This window comes from Phocoena phocoena, chromosome 1, assembly GCF_963924675.1.
Source record: "Phocoena phocoena chromosome 1, mPhoPho1.1, whole genome shotgun sequence".
Classification (NCBI taxonomy): domain Eukaryota; kingdom Metazoa; phylum Chordata; class Mammalia; order Artiodactyla; family Phocoenidae; genus Phocoena; species Phocoena phocoena.
Window position 1 is genome coordinate 59,778,742 of NC_089219.1, and position 25,079 is coordinate 59,803,820.

Sequence of the window (25,079 nt, forward strand, 5' to 3'; positions counted from 1 at the left end):
CTATAGGAGATGAAGGGAGAGAATGCATGTACTTAATGCAGTGCTTGGCACCTCGTACAAGATCAGTGTTATCTTCCATCATGATCAGAATTTCTACAGCAGAATTTTGACAGTAGAGCTACATACTTCCTTGAATACAGAAACCTTGGATTCTATATTTTCATCTTTACCAGTTGCTAGTGCTATAATCTACATAGCAAAGCTACTCAGAAATGCTCCCCACTGATGTAGAAGCACAGCCCTAACTAGCTACATAGGTGTTAGGAGACGGCAGCCTTGCAAGGGTTAACAGGACTTTCTGGGTGGAAGAGCAGTAGCACTTGTTTTTTTTTTCTGTTCAAGGCTTCACATACTGCCCAAAGTATCTCTTATAATTCTGTGCAAAAAGACTAAAAAAATCTGAGATCCTCTTCAAATGTAAGAATTCTGAGTCAATAAAATGTGGCGTTTTTGATATGGAAATGCAGCATGAAATAGTTAGATAAGTGGAGCATCTAACATAGAAATTTTGAGAGTGTCTATATCTCTATTCAATTGAGGAAGTGAGTGGTGTAGGTAGGAAAGGGGCTGTTTTAAGTTCACACTATGAAAGAGACTTTAAAGAATCCTTTATTTGTTGTGTTCTCTTCTATTTGTGACACAAAGCAAAGGGGTTAGTTCACAAGGCTGTGAGCCAGAGAGCTTGGAGTATCCTGAAGGAAAAGGCTTCAGCATTAAACATACAGACAAGAGAACCCAAACACAGGGTGTTAACACATGCAGGAAGCCTGAGGGCTTTGACAGAGGGCTTTGGAGGGAGCAAATCTTCTTAGCAACACTGATAATAAATATGCTGTTGAGAGTGAACATTAAGGGTTAGAATAAGGAAAGGCTGAACATTTTGTAAAATTTAAGAAGGGAATTAGAGGCAAACAGAAAAGCAAGTGTAAAGCAGAGCCCAGTTAGAATAACAAGTAGATTAGTGTGGTTGGAACATAGTGTAAGGGTGAGAGTTTCAAAGCATTTTTATTTATAGGGTAATTTTTAGATTGTTGCAGGGTTACTGGATCTCCCCAACCCCTTAAACTAAAAGTAAACTGCAGTTTTTCTTCACTGGGTGTTACATGAGGGACTGTGGTCACTGAAATGTAAAACTCTAGCAAGGAAATGGAATAAAGTTGAAAGAGGGGTTGAAGCTCAGCCTTGGAAAGCAGTGTAGAGTAACACCTAAAAGACGACCTTGAGTTCAGGTGACTAGGTTCAAATTTCAATTCTGTGACTTGCTAATTGGGTGATCTTGGGCAAGTTAATTAATGTTTTTGAGCCTATATTCTAATTTACATAATGTGGGGATAATATTATCTTCCTCACAAGGTGATTATGAGGATTAAATGAGATCATGTATAGAAAGCATTTTGCACAGCACCTGCCTTATTGTTAGTGTTTGGTAAAGATAAATGATGCCATTGGTTTTGACAATGGCAATGATTTAAAAGGGCCTAGGAGGGAGATCTTACGAAGTTTTCAGTATAATAAAATGGACATAACAAACCCATATTTACATAGATAAACACATCACAATCCCTAGATTATATTGGAGAAAAAGGAGAACATCACAGCTTCACAAGAGAGAAAGTGCTGGGTATTGGACCTTCTTACGTCACTGGAACTAAGAAAAGTAAGAACACGTAATCAACTTTCTCCCTCTGTGTTGTGGACCTAGCTCACTTGAGGATGCTTTGCTCTCATCAGCTGGCCAGCTAATGTCAGAAGATCAATGATAAACTCAGTACACTCAGATAAGCTTGATTCTGAACCTTAGAGTGCCACATCATTCTTTTACTGAAGTGAGCCCAATAACAGAGAAATGACCTTTTTGGATTGTCAACGACAGAAAAAATATATATATATACTTAAAAACAATCCTTTTGGGCTTTAAGAGAAGGTATTTTTCTTGCAGCGGTATTCCACAGTTCAGTGGGGCTAGCCAGATCTTATACTAGAAAGGATGTACAAATGGTGTCTGAGGAACATGCCTGCTGCTCTTTGTTCTAAATTTCCCCATGCTGCCGTTCAGGACCATGCTCCCCGTGGAAATGTTACATAAGGCCCTCCTTTATCCTGAATTGTTTATTAAAACCATTTTGAAATGAAGATTTTTTATCTATGCTACCATCATCCACGTCAATAAAATATTTTCCTGCTGATCCTCTCAAGCTCTAAAGCATGCCCTGACTCCTGAGATGATTACATTTTATGCTGGCTCGTGGCATAAACTTTCAAAACCACTAGGTGAGTTGTCTTTGTAGTACAACTGATTTCTTGATTGACGTACAGTGTCTGACATGGCTTTGTTCTCCTGGCTTCCCACTGGTTATCAGATTATAGATAAGAAGAAAAGAGCGTTGGGCTTCCCTGGTGGCGCAGTGGTTGAGAGTCTGCCTGCCGATGCAGGGGACACGGGTTCGTGCCCCGGTCCGGGAAGATCCCACGTGTCGCGGAGCAGCTGGGCCCGTGAGCCATGGCCGCTGAACCTGCGCGTCCGGAGCCTGTGCTCCACAACGGGAGAGGCCACAACAGTGAGAGACCCGTGTACCACAAAAAAAAAAAGAAGAAAAGAGTGTAACAATCAGAGTAACACTGGGATCTCTAATGATATTAGAGGTTACCTTCTCTTTAAGAGAGCATTTGTTATCTTAAAATGATTGGATCATCCAAATATATCATGCTGGGCAAGTCAACTCAACTACAGACTGGGGCTTTGGAAAGCTTTCTTCCTGATCCCAGAGTTCATCTCATTTTTGGCTGCAGGAAATCTATGCCCTGAGAAATTAGATGTCTGGAATGACCTTTAATCTCAGCGGAAAGCTTTTTAGTTGTTGAAATGCTGCCCAATTGTGAGGAAAGACACAATTTTCCTTACAGTGCAGAGAAAGAAAAAAAAATTTTTTTATTTAAAGGAAGGCACTTAATGCTGACCTCTTACTTTGCAAAACGGAGCTAATACTTTCCTCTTGCTCTGAGAAAACTTCAGCTGTTTTGTTTTCCTTTCTTCCAAAGTGGAAGAAGATTGACATATTGAGACGTTCTTTGGAAAGCACATAGGACACTTAGATTTGGCTTGCTGTCTGTAGATACTTGGCCTATCAAAAGATCCAGAAATAAGCTTTGATGAATCAACCAATTTTCCTGTTTTGAAAACTTCTCTGAATCCATTATTATGTAAAACAAATAAAATTGGTTTTTCTTTCAAATACACTTTCTAATATCCACTGTGCTTCAGTACTAGTTAGAATTGCAACTTCCTATGTGAATATACTGTTTTTCTAACACAAATGGCTACCCTCTCCTATTCTCTATGGTGCAGTGGCTCTGTGAGTGTGACAAGGTTAAATATTTTGTGTTTAAAATATCTTTACTGAATCCCAGCTGGGGGCTTTTAATCCTAATGGAGAACACGGACAGATCTTACATACTTGTCTCATGCACCAATTACTTGGTGAAGGAAGTTCACATGCAGATGTGACCTCTAAGAAGGAAACCTCAGACAAACGATAGCAAATTATATTGGAATAGGCAGAGGCTGAGGTCACCATAGAGAAAACATACAGTCTGTAATTCAAATGGCCAAGGCAGATTGTTTAAAACACAAATCATTAGGCTGGAAAGCGTTCTGCTTAGCAGTAAAATTTGAGTTATCCTTCCATCCCTTCAGACTCTTCTCATCCTATTCAGCCCTACTGCACCAGGCTTAGGGACTCCAGTCACAGTTTGTAGCTCACCCATTCCTCTTGTGTTGCTAGCAGGTAAGGCTGTTCATGCAGAAATCACTGATGACAGTGGGAATGACTGTACTGTCTTAGAAACAGACCCAGAAGGCCCTGGCTCCTTCAGATATCAGAGGCTGATGTACTCGTGTGATTAGTCAGAGGGGGAGAAGTGTCCAGCTCATCCCTCTGATCAAGCTCACCAACAGTGCAAAAACCCCATGGCTGGAATTGTCATAACTTCTACCTTGTAACCAAAAGTTCCCCAGAGCTGGTGAGCACGCAGGCTTGACAGAGAGCTGTGGGTAGGAGAGCAGTGGGCCAGCACGTGGCTATTTCAGAAGAGCAGCTCTAGCTGAGGAGAGAGAAGGGCAAGACCTAAGATAAAGTGAGCTTGGAGAAAGCATCTCCAGGAAGAAGAGACTTCCCTTGGGTCTCCTGGTTCCCCTGGGATCAGATTCCTGTGCTAACCATATGCTCTGTTAATGCTTCTGCCCTGTGTCTGGCTGTAAATGACTCATTTATTGAATGCCTGTGTACCAGGCACTATTAATTTAAAGTCTATTCTGTCAGGTATTAGTATTGTATCCTTCATGTTTTACAGATAAAGAAAATGAGGCTTCGGGAGATTAATTTGCCCCAGTTTAAACAGTTAGTGCATTTGTATTAGGATTCAAAGTCAGGTGTATCCAACTTTTGTGTTTTTACCACAATACACAGCTTCCCCATTTCCTCTCCACTCTTTGCTGGTCTCTTTTCTACCTTGAAAAGTCTCAGGTTTGATTGTCAAGTTAGTGTCCTAGAGCAGAATTCTGCCCAGAGCATCCTTACTGAAGGGGTTGTCTAGACAGGCAGGTCATCAGGACAGGATACCCACGGGGACTAGTACTAGTTGACTGACCACAAGGTTCCAGTGCAAAAGGGGCAAGGCTGGGTGGACCTTGCAGAAACACAGTTTAAAAGAGGAACTTTCGGCAAACAAATAGCATCGACTACACGACACCGACCAAGCTCAGATTATTCTCACGCATAAAGTCTAATGAAAAACAGGCATAGAAATTGATTCTGTTTTGTTTTGTTTTGTTTCCTACTTGAGTTGGACCCACTGCTGGATCTGTATTAGGTCTAGGCACATGCTTGCTTTTATGATTGACTTATTCCATTCTGTAATAGACCTTAAATTACTGATGTTTAATGAAGATACACATTCCCAGACTGATAGGTCTTAGGCCAAGACACTGATGCCACATAACCCTATTATGCTATTCCTAACAAGAAATACAGAATTTTTCTGATTCCCTCAAATCAGCAATGAGAAAAGCCTAAGAAGAGGAGCAAGGGAGAAGAGTTAATGATGTTACTTTAGCTGAGAAGAGCTGGCATATTTGAAATCAGTCTCCAGCCATGAATCCCCAGCCTGCGGTCCCTTCTCCTTACAGTACCACCACTTTGAGGCTTCTAAGGGACAGACTCTATGCCTAGGAAAGTGAGACTCAGGGCTTTTGAATTTAAAAACAAACTCTGGTTGATTTTGATCAGCAGCATTCTTTTGGGTTTGCTGAGGACAAGCTGTTGATGGAGAGGTGGACTTAAAGAAGTTTAGGATATGATCCCTAACTCAAGAAGCACAAGGGCAGGGGTGGTGATAGAAGGGAGAATGTGTGAGATGGCACAGTGCTCAATACAGGTACTGGTAAAAAGCTGAGTGCCAGAGTTGTGGGATGGACATTCAGACGAAGGCGAAATCTTGCCATCTTACATGTTCTATTCCAACCATGACAGAAGCTCATAGTTGCGAGTACAATTTTGAGAGGCTCTATGAATAATTTCTTTTCTTTCCTTTTTTGCTTAATGGCCTGTAGTCAGTCTGTCTGGCTTTGACACCACCTTCACTACCTAGTAGTTGCATGATGGTGTCCAAGTCTCTTTCTGTGTCTGTGCCTCCGTCTCCTTATCCATTAAACAACAACACTTGTACTAGTAATAAATACATCATTGTATGAAACGTGAGGAGTAAATGAAATAATTCGTATGAAGCACTCAACACAGAGCTTGGCACATGGAAGAGTCAGTAAATAATACTATGGCAGAAAGTGTTGATTGTCTGCTTAATATCCATTCTCTCCTTCCCTGCTGACAAACTCCAACTGAGTTGAGTGGCATTTTCCCTAGATGAATGCTCACTCTCCAGCCTCCCTTGAACCAGAGGTAGCCACATGGTGCTATTCTGGTCAATTTGTTGTAGGTAGAAGTCTCCTGGAAGTTTCTGGGAAAGGTTTCACTTCCCTATTCAAAGGGAACATAACCTGACATGTGCCTGACATAACCCCTTCCCCAGTTTTTCTTCCTTGAATATGGATCTAATGTCAGGAGTCAAAGCCACAATTTGTGACAGAAGCAACAAGAAAAGAGAAATTTCAAGAGAATTGAAGATATGCCAGCCCCAACCCTGTCAACCTACAAAACCAACACCAGCAGGAACCCGTATCCAGGTTTCTTTTTGTGTGAGAAAAATGCCCCCTAATATTTATTTTTATTGTTTTAAGTTGACTCTATCAGAAGGTCTTCGTTATTTGCAGGTGAAAGCATTTTTAACAGTTATGTATCACCATTTTTTTTTTTTACTTAAACCCAGGGATAATTTTAATCTTTGTAAAAACCTAGGAAGGTAAGGTATTGTTATTCTCAGTTTTCTTCAGATGAGACTTTTATTGAGGCTTAATAATAAAAAGTAACATTTTAATATTAAAAAGAATTAACAATGATAATACTACAAATAATGAATTATAATAAGGTAATAAAATGTTAATGTAATAATAGCTGACAGTTTTTGAGTTCTTATTATGTGCCACTTGCATTTTATTTGTTTAATCCTCATAACTCTATAAGGCAGGTTTTTTTGTTTGTTTGTTTTTTTTTTTTGCAGTACGTGGGCCTCTCACTGTTGTGGCCTCTCCCGTTGCGGAGCACAGGCTCCTGACACGCAGGCTCAGCGGCCATGGCTCATGGGCCCAGCCGCTCCGCGGCATGTGGGATCTTCCTGGACCGGGGCATGAACCCGTGTCCCCTGCATCGACAGGCAGACTCTCAACCACTGCGCCACCAGGGAAGCCCTAAGGCAGGTATTTTTATCCCCGCCATTTTACAGATGAGAAAACTGAGGCACATAAAAGTTAAAAAACTTGCCCAAAGTCACAGAACTGAGATTTACATTCAGAGCTTTTGGACCACCAAGCTTATGTGCCTAATTATTTAACTAATTCTACCTGCCTTCCTGCAGTTCCCAAATGTTTTCTGTCTCCTCCAGGTCTTTTTGTACATGCTGTTCATTGCGGCTGGAACAGTTTTCTCTCCACTACCTTTTCTTGGCTAAATATCATTGATGTTTCCTACCTCAGCTTAAATATATCTTCTTGGAAGCCTTCCGCGACACTCCCTCTGCTGTATGTGATTCCATTTTCTCTTGTGTTCACTCCTGTCACAGAACTTAGTCCACTCTTTTGCATGTTCTATTTATGAATCTTGCTCGCCCCTCAGAGATCATCTTTCAGGACATTGGCTCTACGTTCTGTTCACCAACGTTGTCCTAGGATTTGTTTTATAAAGACATTCAATTAAAGGTGTCAGATTTAACTGATGCTTTGTTCTCATTGGATGCTTCAGGGGAGGAATGGTGCCTGAGGAGGTATGAACAAAGCAGATTTAGGGAAAGGAGGAATGACAGACTCAATTCTAGGGTCCCCAGCAGGACTTGCATGCAGGTCAGTTCATGTAGTGCCAGTGAAATTATGCTCGCTATTTTAGCATTTACTGCGGTCAGCCCTAGGAAGGCTACTAAGTAGTCCACAGCCAAAAAAAAAAAAAAGGAAGGAAGAAAATAAAAAATGCTCTGAAAAGGTGGCAATGTGTGTCTCTGGAAGGCAAGCCTAGACATGTGGTGGGAGTTAAAGAAATGCAGAATTACAAAAAGAATCCCTCCCACGGATGTCTAAAAATGACGTTCCTAGCAGCTTTAGGTATCACAGTTGTTCAGGCAGAAAACTATTTGATTAACTCACTGGCATTATCTCCGAGGTGTGGGTGTCTTGGAAATCTGCATGCACAATATTTCCTTAAGATAAGCTACTGGGCATTGCTGTATATAGGTTTCATTGCTGCTCTTCGGCTCACTCTGTATGTGGCTGACGTCATGCACTTTAAATATTGTCCCTCCCAAGGTTAAGATAGGTGTGCTGTGGTCATTTTTGTGCCTGGCCTTTGGGAACAAGATAATGAGATTTGACGTTGACATGAAATAGAATTTCTGAATGTACCAGAATGGGCAACATACCCAACCCCACCCCCTTCATTCTCTCTATACTGCTTTCCCTTGAAGGTTTTCAGGTAGCTCCTTTCTCATCTGCATTTTTCCTTTTGTTTTAGATATTTGGTGAATTAGACTTGGTTCATCTAGGTGGCAGAGTTAGTCATAGTGTGATATTGAAGTCTGCAGAGGCCACATACAGAAGGATCACCAGAAGTGATGGAATGAATATGTGGGTTACTCAGTAATCCCTACTCTGACCCGTACCTAACCCTGGGTCAGAAATATGCTTTAATCGATTTCCATGGTTAGAGAAGAGAGCTTTCCACCCCAAGTTTAAGAAGCCCAAGCAACAAGAAACCTGACTTCCCAAATGTGACCTTACTTAAGTCCATTGATTTATAAATGATTCAGTTTGATTTAGTAGTACTGATAAATGATATTTTAAATTATAAGAATACCTAACAGTTTTATTTGTTTGTCAAATTTCAATCAATCTTAGGGGGTGCCAGGAGCAATATGTTGATAATGATTCTGAAACTATGTATTGGTTGGTAGAAAATTATACTCTAATCCAGGGGTTGGCCAATTTTTTTTGTACAGGGCCAAATAGTAAATAATTTAGGCTTTGAAGGCCATACGATCTGTGTTGCAACAATTCAACTCTGCCACTGCAGCCCAAAAGCAGTCAAGGCAATACATAGAGAAATGGGTGTGACTCTGTTCCAATGAAACTATTTATATAAACAGGAGGCAGAATTTGGCTCACTGCAGGGCCATAGCTTGATGACACCTGCAATTAACAATTTCTTTAGTGGACAGAGGGAGATATTGGTAGAGATTGGTGACACAGAAGCCATGCATTTCCCATTGCTGTTATAGAGATTTGCAGCATTCAAACCCTTTCATTTTTAAAGTCTTATTGGTTGCTCCCAAGAAACGCATGAGGCAGCTCAGCAGCAGAAACTTTTAGGTCAGTGGTGCATTCTGGTTAAAAGCACAAGCTTTAGAGAGAGACTGGTGTTGGAATTGAACTCTGTACTTAAAAGCTGTATGAACTTGAGCAGGCAATTATCCTCTTAGTACCTCTGTGCCTAATCTGTTAATAAATGATAATAATAGTATCTACCTCAAGTATAAAGGGCCCTTCAATCAATGTTTGTGATAAATTCAATTATTATTATGATCTTCCCTATCTATAAACCGGGGCTAACCACATGGTACTTACAAGTATTAAATGAGGTAGCATATGTAAAGCTTATATAGCACAATGCTTAGTGCATAGTAATGCTTAATAAATGTTAACTAGTATTCATATTTCCATTTTACTGATAAAGGAAGTTTAAAATGCTAAAATACTTCTGCCAAATCTTTATAGTAAATAATAGCAGAAGTGGGACTAAAACCTAGTCCTTTGGACTCCAGAGATCATGTTATTGCCCACTAAAAATGAGGAAATGTACATTAAACCTCCCTGAAAAGTGAAACTCAAATGGAAACATTTTTCATTAGAAGTGATAGGATATAGACAAGCCCTCACTTTCCATTAGTTGCATTTATTGATTTGTTTATTTTTAGTCATATATTTTGTCACATACTTCTGTATAAAATTCCTTGATTTGAGGTATATTTTTCTTATTTGCCAGTCAGGAGGCAACTTGGCCCTGGGAATAGAGCACAGGCTTGAGAGCTGTTAGGGAGAAGAGATTTTATATTGCCTTTTCTACAAGATATATTTCATCCTTTATAAAACAGACCCGATTGCCTAAATGCCCATGTTTTATTCCATGTTGGTACCATAATCTTAACCTTATCCCAGTGGAGAAAAATAGTGGACATATACACCAAAGTGGGGGGAGGCTAGAGACCTCTAACTTGTGTGCTTGTGTGGCTCTGAAAGATGATCTGAGTCAATTAGATTAATTTCCACTCCACTGTTCTTTCTCCCAAGGAGAATGTCAGAGCAGTGAAGGGCTTCAGAGAGGAGATGGCACTTGGATAGTCATGAAGAGTAAATAGAAAATTCAGCAAGAGCAGAAGGGGACAGACATTATAGGCAGAAAGTACAGGCTAAGCAAATGAGGGTTGACTGCAAAGGGAAGAGAGATCCTAAAGAGAGCTGCCAGGAGGCTTTTGAGACTGTTGCTTGGTAACCACCTAGCACAGTTTGGTGGCTGTAGCTGAATCATTCAAATAACTCTTGGCTGCCCAATCCCTTTCTCCACCTCCGTAAGTGTGAACACAGAGTGGAATCTAATTCTAAGTCAGCAGCTGATACAGACATCAGTGATGGGGAGTAAGTTATCTCAGGGACATCTCTTCTTCAGTTGTGGGTAAGTTCTTGCCTTCTCTCCTAGGGACACTCATAGACTCCCTTACCCATGTTCAAGTTGGCCCCTGGACTAGTGAGCTGTGGCTGACTTGAAAGAAACTCACCTTTGTAAACACAGTTCCATGAATTATACCAAACTCTAGAAGAAGAAATCAAACTTAAAACAGAAGGGAGATGAGGAAAATTCCCCAGGGGAAGGTGCAGATGAGCGTTTTCATGTACTAAAAAAAAATGTAAACACTTTCAAAAGATGGCACTTTCAGCACAGGCAGGCAGTGAAGGAAGAAATTTGTCAAGATCCCATGTGTTTTCTTGATGATACTTCTCCTCCCTCAGTGAATAAATTGATAAAATATCAAGAGCTGTTCTGGAGGTAACGAGCACACAAGAATTTACAGTAGAGGTTGTTCACTGCAGCAGTTGACTGTCTATTTGATTCTAGCCCAGACAGTCTCCTACTCGCCTACAGAGAAGGGTGGAGATTCTTCTGGTCATGACTCATGAGGCCGGCGGCCAGAGGAAGGGGGGAGACCAGCATGGAGAGCTCAGGCTTGAGTGGGCCCGTGTACCCTTGCAAGCCTGGGACTCGTGGGAGATGCCTGCCCCACGTTTGCCTCCATTTGCTTTTTACTTCTCTCCTCCTTTCTCTTTCCATCCCCACAAACACATGCACATGTTGGAGGGAAGAGGCTATTTCCGGCTTGCTAGCAAAGACAGAAATCACACCCAAACACAGAAAAACTAGGAGAGGATACTGCTGAGAGAGTGAACCACATTTTTGAATAGCTGAGTTGAAGACCCTTCAGAAAGAAGGAAACCTTTTGTGACATTTGGTTCTTCCCTTGTGATTGACTTGTTTTGCTTCAATGGCTAAAATTCTTCTGAATTTCTATCAGCAGTTGCATGACAGTTTCAGAAAGAATGACAGAATGGCTCCATTAAACAGAAAATTCCTTCTCGACCCGCCACTTGAATGTTTAATGTGTATTTCTTTAACTTCTTGGAAGAATGGCGTAACCCGGCTAATGCCTGGGGGTCTGGTCATGTTCTATTCTTTTTTGATTCATATATTGGGAAGGAAATGAGTCACGCTTGATTAAGGGGTTGATACCACCTACTCATGCAAATTATGTGTATGGACGGGGGCAGGATAAAGCAGAATGCCATAGGGTGGGCAACATTCCTTCCTGTGTTTGAGTGTTGACTTTGCAGACCACAACTCTCAGCATCTCCATCCATGAGCTGTTCTGTGACCAACACTGCAGAGAAGCAGTGTGTGTTTATATGTGTGTGTGTGTGTGTGTGTGTGTGTGTGTGTACCAAAACATCTTTGGCTCATCACAAAATGTCAAATTATTATATGGTCCTTATTGCCTCTATGGAAGAGACTGTTTGAATGCCAAATCAGACTGCCAGGCACAAATTACAGTAATAACAATAATGGTTATTTATTATTTGTTTTGTGTTTGGTAGTGTGCTAGGTGCATCTCCTCATTAAATCCTCCAGATATTCCGCAAGTAGATATTTATAACCTCTACTATAATAATCTCAGGAAGGTTAAATGAATAAACTCAACCTCAGATCTGCTTATCTCTAAAATTTGTGCTGTTATAAAATAGCATCCTCAATCTGATTTTGGAATTGCACTGTGAAACCCACCATGTTTCAAAAACATTTTTATAAAATGTAAGGCAGTGAGATAGAATATTTTATTCATAATGCACTGCAAAGCCAGAAATTTAAAATGATTCAATATCTGTACTACTAAGTTTAGCACATAATTTAATACTCTCACAAATTGTTCTTTCTTTTTTTTTTTTTATGAAGACCGATCCTTGAGGGCAGATTTTTTTTTTATACTTTTAAAATGTAAACATATATATATAGAGAGAGTTGGTATTTTGAATACGATTCAAAATTTCTGTGTCTGTTTTCAACTGCATTTTTTTCTTTTCACCTTTTGACTTCCTTTATCCATTTCTCCCACCTTCCACCCCCTGCCTCTGGCAATCACTAATCTATTCTATGTACCTATGATCTTGTTGTTTTGTTTTGTTTTAGTTTCCACATAGAAGAGATACCATATAGTATTTGTCTTTCTCTGTCTGACTTACTTCACTTAGCATAATGCCCTAGAGGTCTATCCATGTTGTTGCAAATGGCAAAGATTTCGTTCTTTTTCATGGCTGAATAATAATCCATTATATATCTATGTGTGTGTGTGTGTGTGTATATATATATATATATATATATATATATATATATATATATACATATATCTTTATCCATTTTTTTAATCCATTCATCCATGGATGGACACAGACTGTTTCCTTATCTTGGCTGTTGTAAATAATGCTGCAATGAATATGGGGGGGTGCATATATCTTTTTGAGTTACTGCTTTTTTTTGATAAATACCCAAAAGTGAATTGCTGGATGATATGGTAGTTTTGCTTTTTTTTTGGCTACATGACATGCAAGATCTTAGTTCCCTGACCAGGGATCAAACCCGTGTCCCCTGCAGTGTAAGCACATAGTCCAAACCACTGGACCACCAGGGACTTCCCTGGTAGTTCTATTTTAATTTCTGGCAGAACCTCCAAACTTTCTTTGTATCCTCTTCTGGACCTAACATAAGATAAGAAATCCAATTACAGTAAAGACAAGAGAGCAGATGAGACATTAATATGTGCGTGCCCAGCACAAGGAGAGGTATTTTTACATGGTTCCTATGGAATCACATTTTATGTGAGGATTTGATTATAAAGTCAGCACACATGGTGATTATTTGTTAGACTTTTACCCAGTATCAAGTTGCCTTTCTTTTTTTTAAATTTCTTTTTTGAAGTATAGTTGATTTACAATGTTGTGTTAATTTCTGCTGTACAGCAAAGTGATTCAGTTTTATATATATATATATATATTTTTTTTTTTTCTAGAAACATACATACCACCAAAACTGAATCAAGTTGCCTTTCTATTATAATCCCTCATTTTCCAGCCATGTGGAATTTGGATGGGACTGGTCTTATCACAGCTCCAAAGTGGGTCCTGATTGAATTAAACTAATTAGTGAATTCCATCCCCTTGGCTACAGTTATTGATTCAGGGATGTCATATGACCCACACAAAAACAACCAGGACACAATTCCTGAGCTTTGACCTGAGCCATGAGAAAATTTGAATTCCTATTTTTGTAGCGTCAAGAGCCTTTTGAGGGCGAAGAAGGAAGGACTTTCATATGAACCTGCCCAACATTGAAAATGCAGAGCTATGAAATGATGAGAAAGACCGGTGTCTCAGGAATATTGTTTGAGTCCCGAGTCACCCCTAATCTAGGAGTAGGAACCAATTTTCTTATTGCTTAAGGAGTTTGAGTTGTTTTTTCTGTTCCTTACAACATGAATCCTACCTGATTCTCCAGGAAAGGCAAAAAGAAATCTCATATGTTATTACTTTATAGATAGTTATGAGGCAGGAGATAGATGGGCTCCAGGCCAGACATTTACAACTAGCCTCCTGTTCATATGTCTTGAGGCAGGGGATAGATGGGCCCCAGGTTAAACATTTACAGCCAGTCTCCTGTTTATACTTCAAGATAGAAATACAACAGGGACAGGGTAAATAGCTGAACTTGGTCTCCTGTGGACACTTTAAGATAACAGTAATGGCAGGGGCAGAGATGGGCTAAGCACTGCTTTGGTAAAAGACCAAGAGGTCACATATTTCTCATGCTTGGGGTCAGGGAGACCTCGACTGCACGTGCACAGAAAGGCTCCTTGGGGGGTCAAAAGGGAGGGGACGCCAGACCATAATAAGTTGTGGTAACTCCCTCAAAGGCCCTTGCACTGAAATCCATCTTGGCTAAAGGATGTGCACACACATAAGTGAGGGCCCTGAGGTGAATCAGCCATGGGGTCAAAGCAAGACGATTGGTCAGAGGAAAACAAAAACCCAGAAGACTGCACTCTTATAAATGATTTAAACTTCTCAAAGGTGCTACTTCTCTTTCAGCTCGCCCATGTATCTGTTGGCATGTCCTCTGCTTTTCTAATAAACACCCAACTTTCCTCTTTACCTACTGTCTCCTTGTCAAAAAACATTTTTTCAAGGCAGACAAGAACTGGGACCTAGACTTTGTCTGCTGGCCCTACTGGTCTAGTGGTTGAAATTTGGTGCTCTCACTGCCGTGACCAGGATTCGATTCCGGTCTAGCTCCCAGCTGCTGCTCACTGTTGTCTCTCCAAAATCAGTCATCGAACCTCCTAGTAAGGCCAAAACAACCAGTTTTTTTTTTGTTGTTGTTGTTTATCATGGAAACAGATTGCTGTTTCTTGAGTTGGGCAGGTAATGAAGTGATTGGCTTTCATTTAAGGGTCACATTAGGAAAAATATATATTTTTTAACTCTAGAGTAACACTGTGCTGTTAGATGCTCAAAATGTGCAAGGCAAGTGGAAACTGGGTTAATCCCAGGCAACAGCAATATTTTGTGCTTGCTCTAGGACATTTGCTCACTGAGTGGATGTTAGGTAACATCACTGTCTTAGTCAGCTCGGGCTGCTATAACAAGTATACCATAGACTGGGTGGCTTGAGCAACAAACATTTATTTCTCACAGTTCTGGAGACTGAGAAGTCTGAGATCAGGGTGATGGCGTGGTCAGGTTCTAGTTCCAGCCTTCTTCCTGGTTTCCACGTGATGAAGAGAGAGAACTCAGGACTCTTTATCCCCTTATAAGGCCTTCAATTCCACTATGGGGGCTCCACCCCCATGATCTCATCCAAACCTAATTACATCCCAAAGTCCCCCACCTCCAAATATAATCACATTGGGGATTAAGACTTCAACATATGGATTTGGGAAGGAGACAAACATTCAGTCCATAGCAATCACACAAACTATTTAAAATCCTTCCCCACAGCAACTCCGCCAAGTACTTGTAGTTGAAATCACATAAGAAAAAGAAATATATCCAGAATATGACTCCACAGAATTATCTAATTTTATCTTCACAGCATTACTTTAAGGAAGAAATCAGTATTTCAATATTCTGCATATGAGGACATTGAGACTCAAGGAAATTTAGAGTTTTCTTTCAGCATTGTAAAGATGGTAACTAAAGCCAGGATTTACAGCCAAGCCTGTCAGACACAAGCTACATGATACAGGAGATCAATAAACTCTTTTTTGATTAATTGAAAGTCTTATTAGATTTCAATTTAATGAAAGTTATAAATATGGTGGCAAATTGCTACCTCTCAGGAATCAATGAGCCTGTTTAAAAATGTGGTATTTAGAAGTCTTGGCCTATCCCCTTAACTGAATTTTTTTCGAACTGTATTTCAGTTTTCGAATCATGGCAGTCTCTAAATTACAGAATACATGGGGATCATGTAGTGACATGCCCCTCGAGGAGTTCTTTATGGCTAAAGAATGATAATTTCTTTTGAAGCAAAAAAGTCACACAGTGCAATACAGCAGAAAATAGTTATTGGAATTAAGGAAATAATAGGTATTCTTTGAATTCTTCAAATTTGTATCACTTTGATAGAGCCCATAGAGTTGAGTTTCTGTTGCATTTAAGTGAATCCAGTAAAGAAGGATGAAATATCACTTGTTTTTATAAGTCAAAAGGGAAACTACTTGGCAAAAATTACAATTCAATGCCCTAGTTTTTGACAGCCTATTGGGGAAAATGTCATACTTCAATGCCAGGGAAATTGCCAATTTCCCACAAAGGAAAGCACTTTTTTTGTAACTAAGGAAGTTTAGTGTGCAGTAGGATATGAAGACTTGAAAGCACTTGAATCGTCTCTAGAAATGGCTGAGCTGTGCTTACCCCTCTCTGGGTACACATCAGTTTTTGTCAAAATTGCTTTACTTTGCTCCCTAACTTATCATGACTTCTGCTGAGATTTGGTTATGGGGACGAGGCTTGGAAATAAAATAGCAACAGTGGTTTTAGAGGTTTTCTTCCTTTTCATTTTTCAATATATTGATTAAAATAAATTAAACTTCAGCTAATTTATCAACCCTTATAATGAATTCACCAGGCCTCTGAAAACATAGGGAAGCACAAAATTGTTGCTACCTGTTTGTATTAAACTTTGGCATTTAGTATTCCATGGTTTATCATGGCAACCATTCTTTGTATTACCCTTCTTTTTTAGTGTTAGGAAGAAGGAACCAGGAAGAAAAGCAATTAACTTGCAGTTTCCTGAATTGTGTTAATACAGATAGTCCTTGTACAGTCTTTAGATTTTGTTTTCAAAAAGATAAGAAGTAGTAACTCATTTAAGGCAGAGTGTCTTGACCCATATACATCTGAATTTTGGCCTGTAATTTTCTTTAAAGTAAAAAGAATTAAGAAGCATTTTGAGGGCAGCTATTTATGCATATGTTGAAGTAATCTTCAGTGGTTTTTGTTCTTTTTTAAAAAATTTTGTTTATGTCATCATCATCCCAAAGTGGGAGGACAGGTTTTATAATTCACATCTCCTAACCCCCAGTGTGATGTCTGCCTCATTACATTGCATTGTCCCTGGGGTAGGGAATAATTTTGTTGCCCAAAGAAATATACAGACTAAAATATATGAAAAAAACTGTCTTGTAATTTAAAAGTAAGGATTCACATACGGTTGAATAACTCAACACTATGAACGGTTTTCTAAAAGAAAAAATAAGTAAGAGACAGCACTTGAATTCAGGAAATTTTACTTTAAAGGATAAACTCCATAAAATGCCTCTGACATCCTCCTTCATCTAACTGCTTCCTACTTTTCTAGCTCATTTCCTGTCATTCACCGTCTTACACTGTGTATTCCAACAACACTAAACTGTTTGAATTTCCTAGATACATCATGCTGGAAGTAAAAAAGAAACAGGTGGTTTATCAGAAACTAGGATTTGGGATTGTCCTGCAAAAGCTAGAACCATGGTATGGGCTGCCAGGTGGGAGCTGATGATAGGCTGCTCCTTGGGAGTTGAACCAGAGAAAGCACAGCTGCTGCTGGAAATGCTGTCACGCAGAGTGAGAAATATATAAATCTCTTGCCTTCTCTATTCTTGCCCTTGCCCACCAGTGACTTCCATTGCCCACAGCAACCAGATGTCAGTTGCCAAGGGGAGGCTGGGAAAGTTAGTTCCCCGAGATGCAAAGCAGATCAGGGAGGAGGTAGGGAATGGATCTTAGAGCAAACATGCAAATGAAATTTACAACCTGTCTTAAGTTGAGCTTACCCAGAAATACCATAAAATGAGGACTTGCATTCAAGCAGTTTCTTTGGGAGGTGAATCCAGGATATAAAACAGAAGTGGAAAAATGAGGTGTGGGGGAGGTAAGGAAGCTGATACAAGGAAAATTAATAAGCAAGTTATCACTGTGGGAACCTGGGGCTCAATCATGTTGGGAATCTCTGAGAAATTGCATAGAAAATGCCTCAGAATCCCACCTGAGGGATGAGGAAGCTGGGATATGTATGCAGCAACTCTCTTCCCTCATTGCTTGAGAACTGCTCTTGCGAGGGAATAGGCCATTATCTTGGTTGTACTTCCAGCCTTCCCTGAGCATGGGGTGAACATTCTCAAAGAAAGTTGATCAGAGAATGTCCAGAGGCAGAAAAATCACAAGTGCTTGCAGTAAGAACCTGTCAGCAGATAAAGGAATGATGAGGGTCAAGCGGCAATGAGAGCACCTGCTACACGCTCAGGACTGAATTAGGTGCTTCCTTTCTGTGTGTCGTTTGTACTTTCTTCATATGTCTGTCATTGTGTTTATTACATAGCTGTTTCTAATCTATTCTTTTCTTCCTTAAACCAGAGCTATTTCTTATTCTTTATCTAGTCTCCACCAATCAGCCACAGAACTCCTTATATATATAAAATATTAAATTGATGTTTTTAATCCTATCAGACCTAACTCCTCCCTTTTTATAACAAATAATATGAAATATCCCATTTACTGTCCTGAAATTTAAATAATAAAGCCTATTTAAACACATTTTTTAAAATATCAATATTATATCCTAACTCTAATAAAAAGAAAAAATCAGAAGAAACCAATTTATCATAAAATAGCATGTGTATCATTAGTAAAGGATAAGGTATGAATACACTAGAAGGCATAATAAGTGGTTAGACACTTGCATTTACTTATGAAAACTACATGAAAAACAGAAAACTTTTGAATATTATTTACATTTTTATCTTTGTTAGTTGAAGTATAAGCTAATATATAGACTCAGTGTATATATACATAGACATAGTGTGTATGCAGCAACTAAAAGTGCAGAATGACACGGAAGTGTTGTATGAAAACTTAAATTTCATAAGATTATTTCAATTTATGATGTGCTTTTCCAAAAAAGTGAACAAGTCTTGATAGATTTACTAAGAAAGCACTTTTTGCTGATTAGCATAATGGCATTTCTGAAAAATTCTGTGTAGTTAAAACAGAGAAAATGTGTGTGTATATGTGTGTTTGTATTTTCGTGCAAAATAGAGTTAGGACATAAGCTCAGATATTATATAGAGATTATTCATCTACATGAATCTCCCACAGGATATTTGACAGTTGCCAGATGTGAGTTAATTATCTAATGTGCAGGACAGGCCTGTGCCTTGAAGTATATATAGCATCCCTGGTCATTCCTATACCCTTAATTCTAAGGGGTCCCCTAATTATTGTGACAATGAAAAAATACTCTCAAATTTCTAAAACACCCCTTTGAAAGTGAGACTTGCCCTTTGAGAACTACTTTGTTAAATGTTTGTTGAATGCATCTGCTTCTCAAGTAGATAGGCCCCAAATAGTGGATTAGTTATGGATGGGTGAATAGGAAGTTGAAATTACCTAGGAATATAAAAAGTGGAAATTCATCAACATATGAAAATCACTTTCTGAGTATAAAGATGATTGATGGCTGTTTGGAAATATATATTTTAAAATGTGGCTACTTATTGGTATATTTAAAACTGTCCTCCAGAAGAAAATATAATGAACTTGGCCTTTCAGCTCAACATTTTAATAATAGCTTGGAAAAAGATACAGGAGCCATGTTTATCAGATTTGGAGATAACACAAAGTTGGAAAACATAGTTAATGTGGTGGGTGATACCCATGGTAAAACAATGAGTTAAAAAAATACAATGATATTCATACTCTGGTCCCAGAATATGATTGCATCAGTACGAAACGAAGGCATAGGCTCTCTTATACACATCAGCTCATTACTATCTTAATAAGTAGAGAGACACTGGTTTCATCTGTTTCCATGTGATCTTTAACTACAACAAATGTCTAATATTTAACACAGACAAGGTTATAATCTCACTACACTGACTTGTTTATGGTAATATGTTTAAGTCTGAGTGGTGTCCTTTTAGAGGAGCATTGACCAACCTAAAAACTTAAAAGAAAATAATAATAATGCAAGATCTGAAAACTCCTCCATTTGAAGAATGATGAACAGAATTGGGGATATTCAGAGTGGAAATGAAAATATTTAGGGGAGACATGGTTTACACATGAGCGAATTAAGACTCAGAGGTTAAGTAATTTGTGCAAGGTAATAAAACTAATACATTTAATTTATCAAACATGCATTGCTAAATGATGGACTATGGATCATTTGCAGTGTTCATAATAAGCACATGTATTGGCAATATAAACAGTGCCCAAATTTTAGTAGCTTACTAATTCAGCAACTTAAAGTTTATTTACACACAGCTAAATTGTCCCATCTTTGATCTTTTTAAGTGATTTTCTTTCCTACATGGGGTGATTCTAGAACTCAGGCTTCCTCCATTTTGTCGTTGCTCTTTCCTCTAAGTTCTCAGCATCCTCCACATTTAGTCAGCCAATAGGAAAAAGGGAGCATGTGTGGTAGCACAACTGCTTCTTAAAAACTGCCTGGGAAGTGACACACACACATTCCATTAGCCAGAAGAACTCACATGACCAAACTTGGAATCAAGGGAGGGGGAAGAGAGCAAGGACTCAGGAAGAAGATGAGAAACACAGGCCTGAATTAGGCAGTTGTCTCCCAAATATTGCTGGCTATGGAAAGAGAGAATGAATTTGTTGGAGGAGCCACTAACATTTTCAGCTACCATCAGCAAAATAAACTTTTCCACTTATTTTACAATTGAGGGCACCAAAGCTTATAAATATTTAAGAACCTTTCCCTAGGTCTCATAGCTTTTAAGTGGGTACTGAATTTTTTGTCTAATTTAAAATCTAGGTTTGTCTTTACACTATTCTAAACCATCTCTAGTGAGAGATAGACCTTCCTATTACTACATTTTGCTTTCTTCCCCAAATGAGTTCAATTTCCCTATTTTTACTTACTTTTTTGATCAACCAATGGGATCTTGACTAGTTCTAACTTTTCTTGAATCAAGCGTTACATCCCCTTTCTAGACAAATTATTGTTAGTCACCCAGAGGCATGCCACCAATAATCTTTCTTCTGGGAGTGGTTAAAACAGATACATCCAAAACATACACACACATACATTCACACACACACACACACACACACACACACACACACACACACCTGCTTACACATACACTCACAGTCACTCATACACTCATACTGACACACACTCACACTCACATATACACGCACAAGCTCCTTCTCTGACCTTTTCTAACTCATACATTTTTCTCCTTTGGGGGATTAAACTACTCCTGGCTCCCCTTTGCTGGTATTTAAATAAAGTCTGCATAAAATACTGAAGTCATTTTCTTCCTGGCTTTGCTCAGTCTCCATAGCAACCTGCTTAGCAACAGACTTCTTTAAAAAGGAATCTCAAAAAAGCTGCACAGGACCATATTTCTTACAATTGTACTAAAAATTGGAAAAAAATAAGAACTGTCATCACAACTTACACTAACTTTCCTCTCAATAATTCTCTGGCCTGTTGACCTGCTTCTGCTCCTGCCATGTACTGTCCATTCTCCACATTGCAGTCACAGCCACCTCCAAACACAGTTCAGTTTGTATCATTTTCCTTCCAAAATGTTTCTTTCCAAGAGTTCTGTTCTCATTCTGATACAGCCCAAATTTTGATCAGGGCTCACAAAGCCTTACAAAGTCCCCCCAGTCTCTGGGACGTGTTCCTCTTTGCTCCCACAGTCCTTTCTTGTTGTCACTCCCATCTGCCAAGCTCATTGCCCCTTCAAGGCCTTTACATCTGCTGTTCTCTCTGCCTGGGCTGCTCTGCCCCGAGATTTTTACATGATTCATACCTTCTTATACTCACCATCTGAATTAATCTGCATGATTTTAAATAGAAATGGATATCATCTTCTTCAATAAGTGGTTCTGGGAAAACTGGACAGCTACATGTAAAAGAATGAAATTAGAACACTCCCTAACACCATACACAAAAATAAACTCAAAATGGATTAAAGACCTAAATGTAAGACTGGACACTATAAAACTCTTAGAGGAAAACATAGGAAGAACACTCTTTGACATAAATCACAGCAGGATCTTTTTGACCCACCTCCTAGAGAAATGGAAATAAAACCAAAAATAAACAAATGGGACCTAACGAAACTTAAAAGCTTTTGCACAGCAAAAGAAACTGTAAACAAGACAAAAAGACAACCCTCAGAACGGGAGAAAATATTTGCAAACAAATCAACAAAGGATCAATCTCTAAAATATATAAACTGCTTATGCAGCTCAATATTAAAAAAAAAAACCAAAATAACCCAATCAATAAATGGTCAGAAGACCAAAATAGACATTTCTCCAAAGAGGACATACAGATGGCCAAGAGGCACATGAAAAGATGCTCAACATCAGTAATTATTAGAGAAATGCAAATTAAAAGTACAATGAGGTATCACCTCACACCAGTTAGAATGGGCATCATCAGAAAATCTACAGACAACAAATGCTGGAGAGGATGTGGAGAAAAGGGAACCCTCTTGCACTGTTGGTGGGAATGTAAATTGATACAGCCACTATGGAGGTTCCTTAAAAAACTAAAAATAGAATTACCATATGACCCAGCAACCCCACTACTGAGCATATACCCAGAGAAAACCATAATTCAAAAAGACACATGCACCCCAATGTTCATTGCAGCACTATTTGCAATAGCCAGGTCATGGAAGCAACCTAAATGCCCATCGACAGACAAATGGATAAAGAAGATGTGGTACATATGTACAATGGAATATTACTCAGCCATAAAAAGGAATGAAATTGGGTCATTTTTAAAGATGTGGATGGATGTAGAGTCTATCATACAGAGTGAAGTAAGTCAGAAAGAGAGAAACAAATACTGTATATTAATGCATGTATGTGGAATCTTGAAAAATGGTACAGATGAACTGGTTTGCAAGGCAGAAATAGAGACACAGATGTAGAGAACAAGCATATGGACACCAAGGGGGGAAAGCGGGAGGAGATGGTGGTGGTGGGATGAATTGGGAGATTGAGATTGACATATATACACTAATATGTATAAAATAGATAACTAATAAGAACCTGCTGTATAAAAAATAAATTAAATTAAGAAAAGGAATTGAACATCATCTGAAAATACAACCTTTATTTGTTTATGTACTTATTATACATGTGATTTCCACTAGGGGAGGGGCTTTGTCTTCTTCACAACCTTATTCCAACCACTTAGCGCAGGGTTGGCAATGAGTAATCAATCACTGTTGAATAAAATCAACAACTAATGACCAATGTTTGTTTAGTGCCTCCCACATATCAGAATGTATTTGTTTGTTGTTTCAGACTGTAGATAAAATGACTGAAGTTTCTAGAGAATAGGGCCCAGTATCTCTGTCCATCCTGAAAGTAAATGCTTATGCATTAGGGACATTCCACTCCACATTTAGATTAAGAGCAGAACTGGGATTCTGTCAGGCGGCCCAAACTGGCCATAATTAGTCTGCAGAGGTGGAAAAGGACTGTCCATGTAGTTTTGCTCACTGCATTCATCTAGACTCTAAGATCATGCATAAAACATGTTTGCTTTAACTTTGCACAAAGTTCAGTATGCTGGAGTTTGAGGGAAATTCATCTTTCAGACAGGTGGTTTCCAAGATTATAAAATTGAGCACGGGTGACTAAAGGGGTTTGCTTAAGAGGGGGAGGAAGGATTCTTTAGTATTTTTTACGCCTGCCCCTCTCCTCCTTTCCCAGAAATGGTGCTTGATAAAGAACATTAATTAAGTGGGTACTCTGTGGATGATGCAGATTATTCCAGAGGAAATAAATGCAGTGTATAAGTTAATCAAAAGAATTTCCCCTGCATAGACTTTACCCCTTAGCTCTTTAATTAGCTATTCAAGAGCAGCGCTCCTATACATGTCTAAAAATAGACAGAAGCTTCCTCAGGAGAGAAGTAAGGCAACCTGTTTTCTCTGCATTTCAGTAGTGGTTCAGATTTGTACTTTAATTTCATAAAACTGATAAAAAGTTTGTATATTTTTTTTCTTTTAAAAGTGTACATCTGTAACAGAAAAGACATGCCCAGAGGCTTTACTCATGTAAAAGCATAGTATTATATTACGTTTGCATAGAACTTTGTAGTTTGCAAAGCTCTTTAATATAGATAATGTGACTTTTCTTCCTCACATTCAAGTAGGTGATGTTAACATTAAAAAACAGTTGTGGGGCATCTTGATCCCATTGGCACTTAAACTGGCAGCCCCTCCCATCCTGGTGTTTCTGGGAGTCCCAAGGGGATGTTTGACCTTGTCTCACAATGTTGTGTGTCAGCTACTGCTACCACAAGAAGCCCTTTATTTTCTTTCTCATCTGTACTGTATTCTTTTGTTAATGTTCTCCAGATTACTTTAAAAATGCCCACTAGTGCCTCTGTGAGAATGCTAATATCCTTGCTGACCCTTGAGGTGCCAGAGGAGTGCTGTGATCTCCATGGAAGTGGACAGAATGCTTTGCTTTAACATATTTTATGCTATATTTTCTCCGCTAATTCTTCCACCTTCAGGGACACTTATGCCAAATACATAGATTCTTTGAGCAGGCCCCCCCATCAACTCACAAATTATGCTCTAGCACTGGATCTGATTGAGGCCCAAGTAAGAGTCTGCTATACGTTATTTCATTAGGTTTCCATGACAACTCTATGAGATATTTAGGGTAAGGCGTTTAGGTGAGGTTTATTATTGGTTCCATTTTATGTATTAGAAACTAAAATACAAGGAATTTGATTCATTTTTTAAATTTTTAAAAAATAATTTTAAAGAATTGTCAGGTTAAAATAGGAATGAGATACCTTTCTACTTACCTACCCCCACATCCTTTTTGTTATTTCTTTGTCTAAGATCAAAGTCTCCTTTTTTAAGTTCCTCATGCAAACTCTTTTTTTTCCCAGCTTTATTAATGAATAATTGACAAGTACACAGGTAATTTCTAATTCTCTTTAAATGAGAAAAGCTGCCCAGGAAGGAATGAATTTTATGTGAGTGGAGGTTTGGAAGCAGAGACTGGAAGGTACAATGGAGTGGTCAGATACCAGATGGAGAATATGGACTAGACGCATCTCTAAAATCCCTTTCCAATCCTTTTGTGGTCAATAATCCCACAGCTAAAACCGAAATCAAGTGAACAACAATATGACTCTGCTAAAGGAAAGGGAGAAGGTCTGGACTTTTATTAAAAGAGGGGTGAGGAAAGCACAAAGCAAAATGGTTGA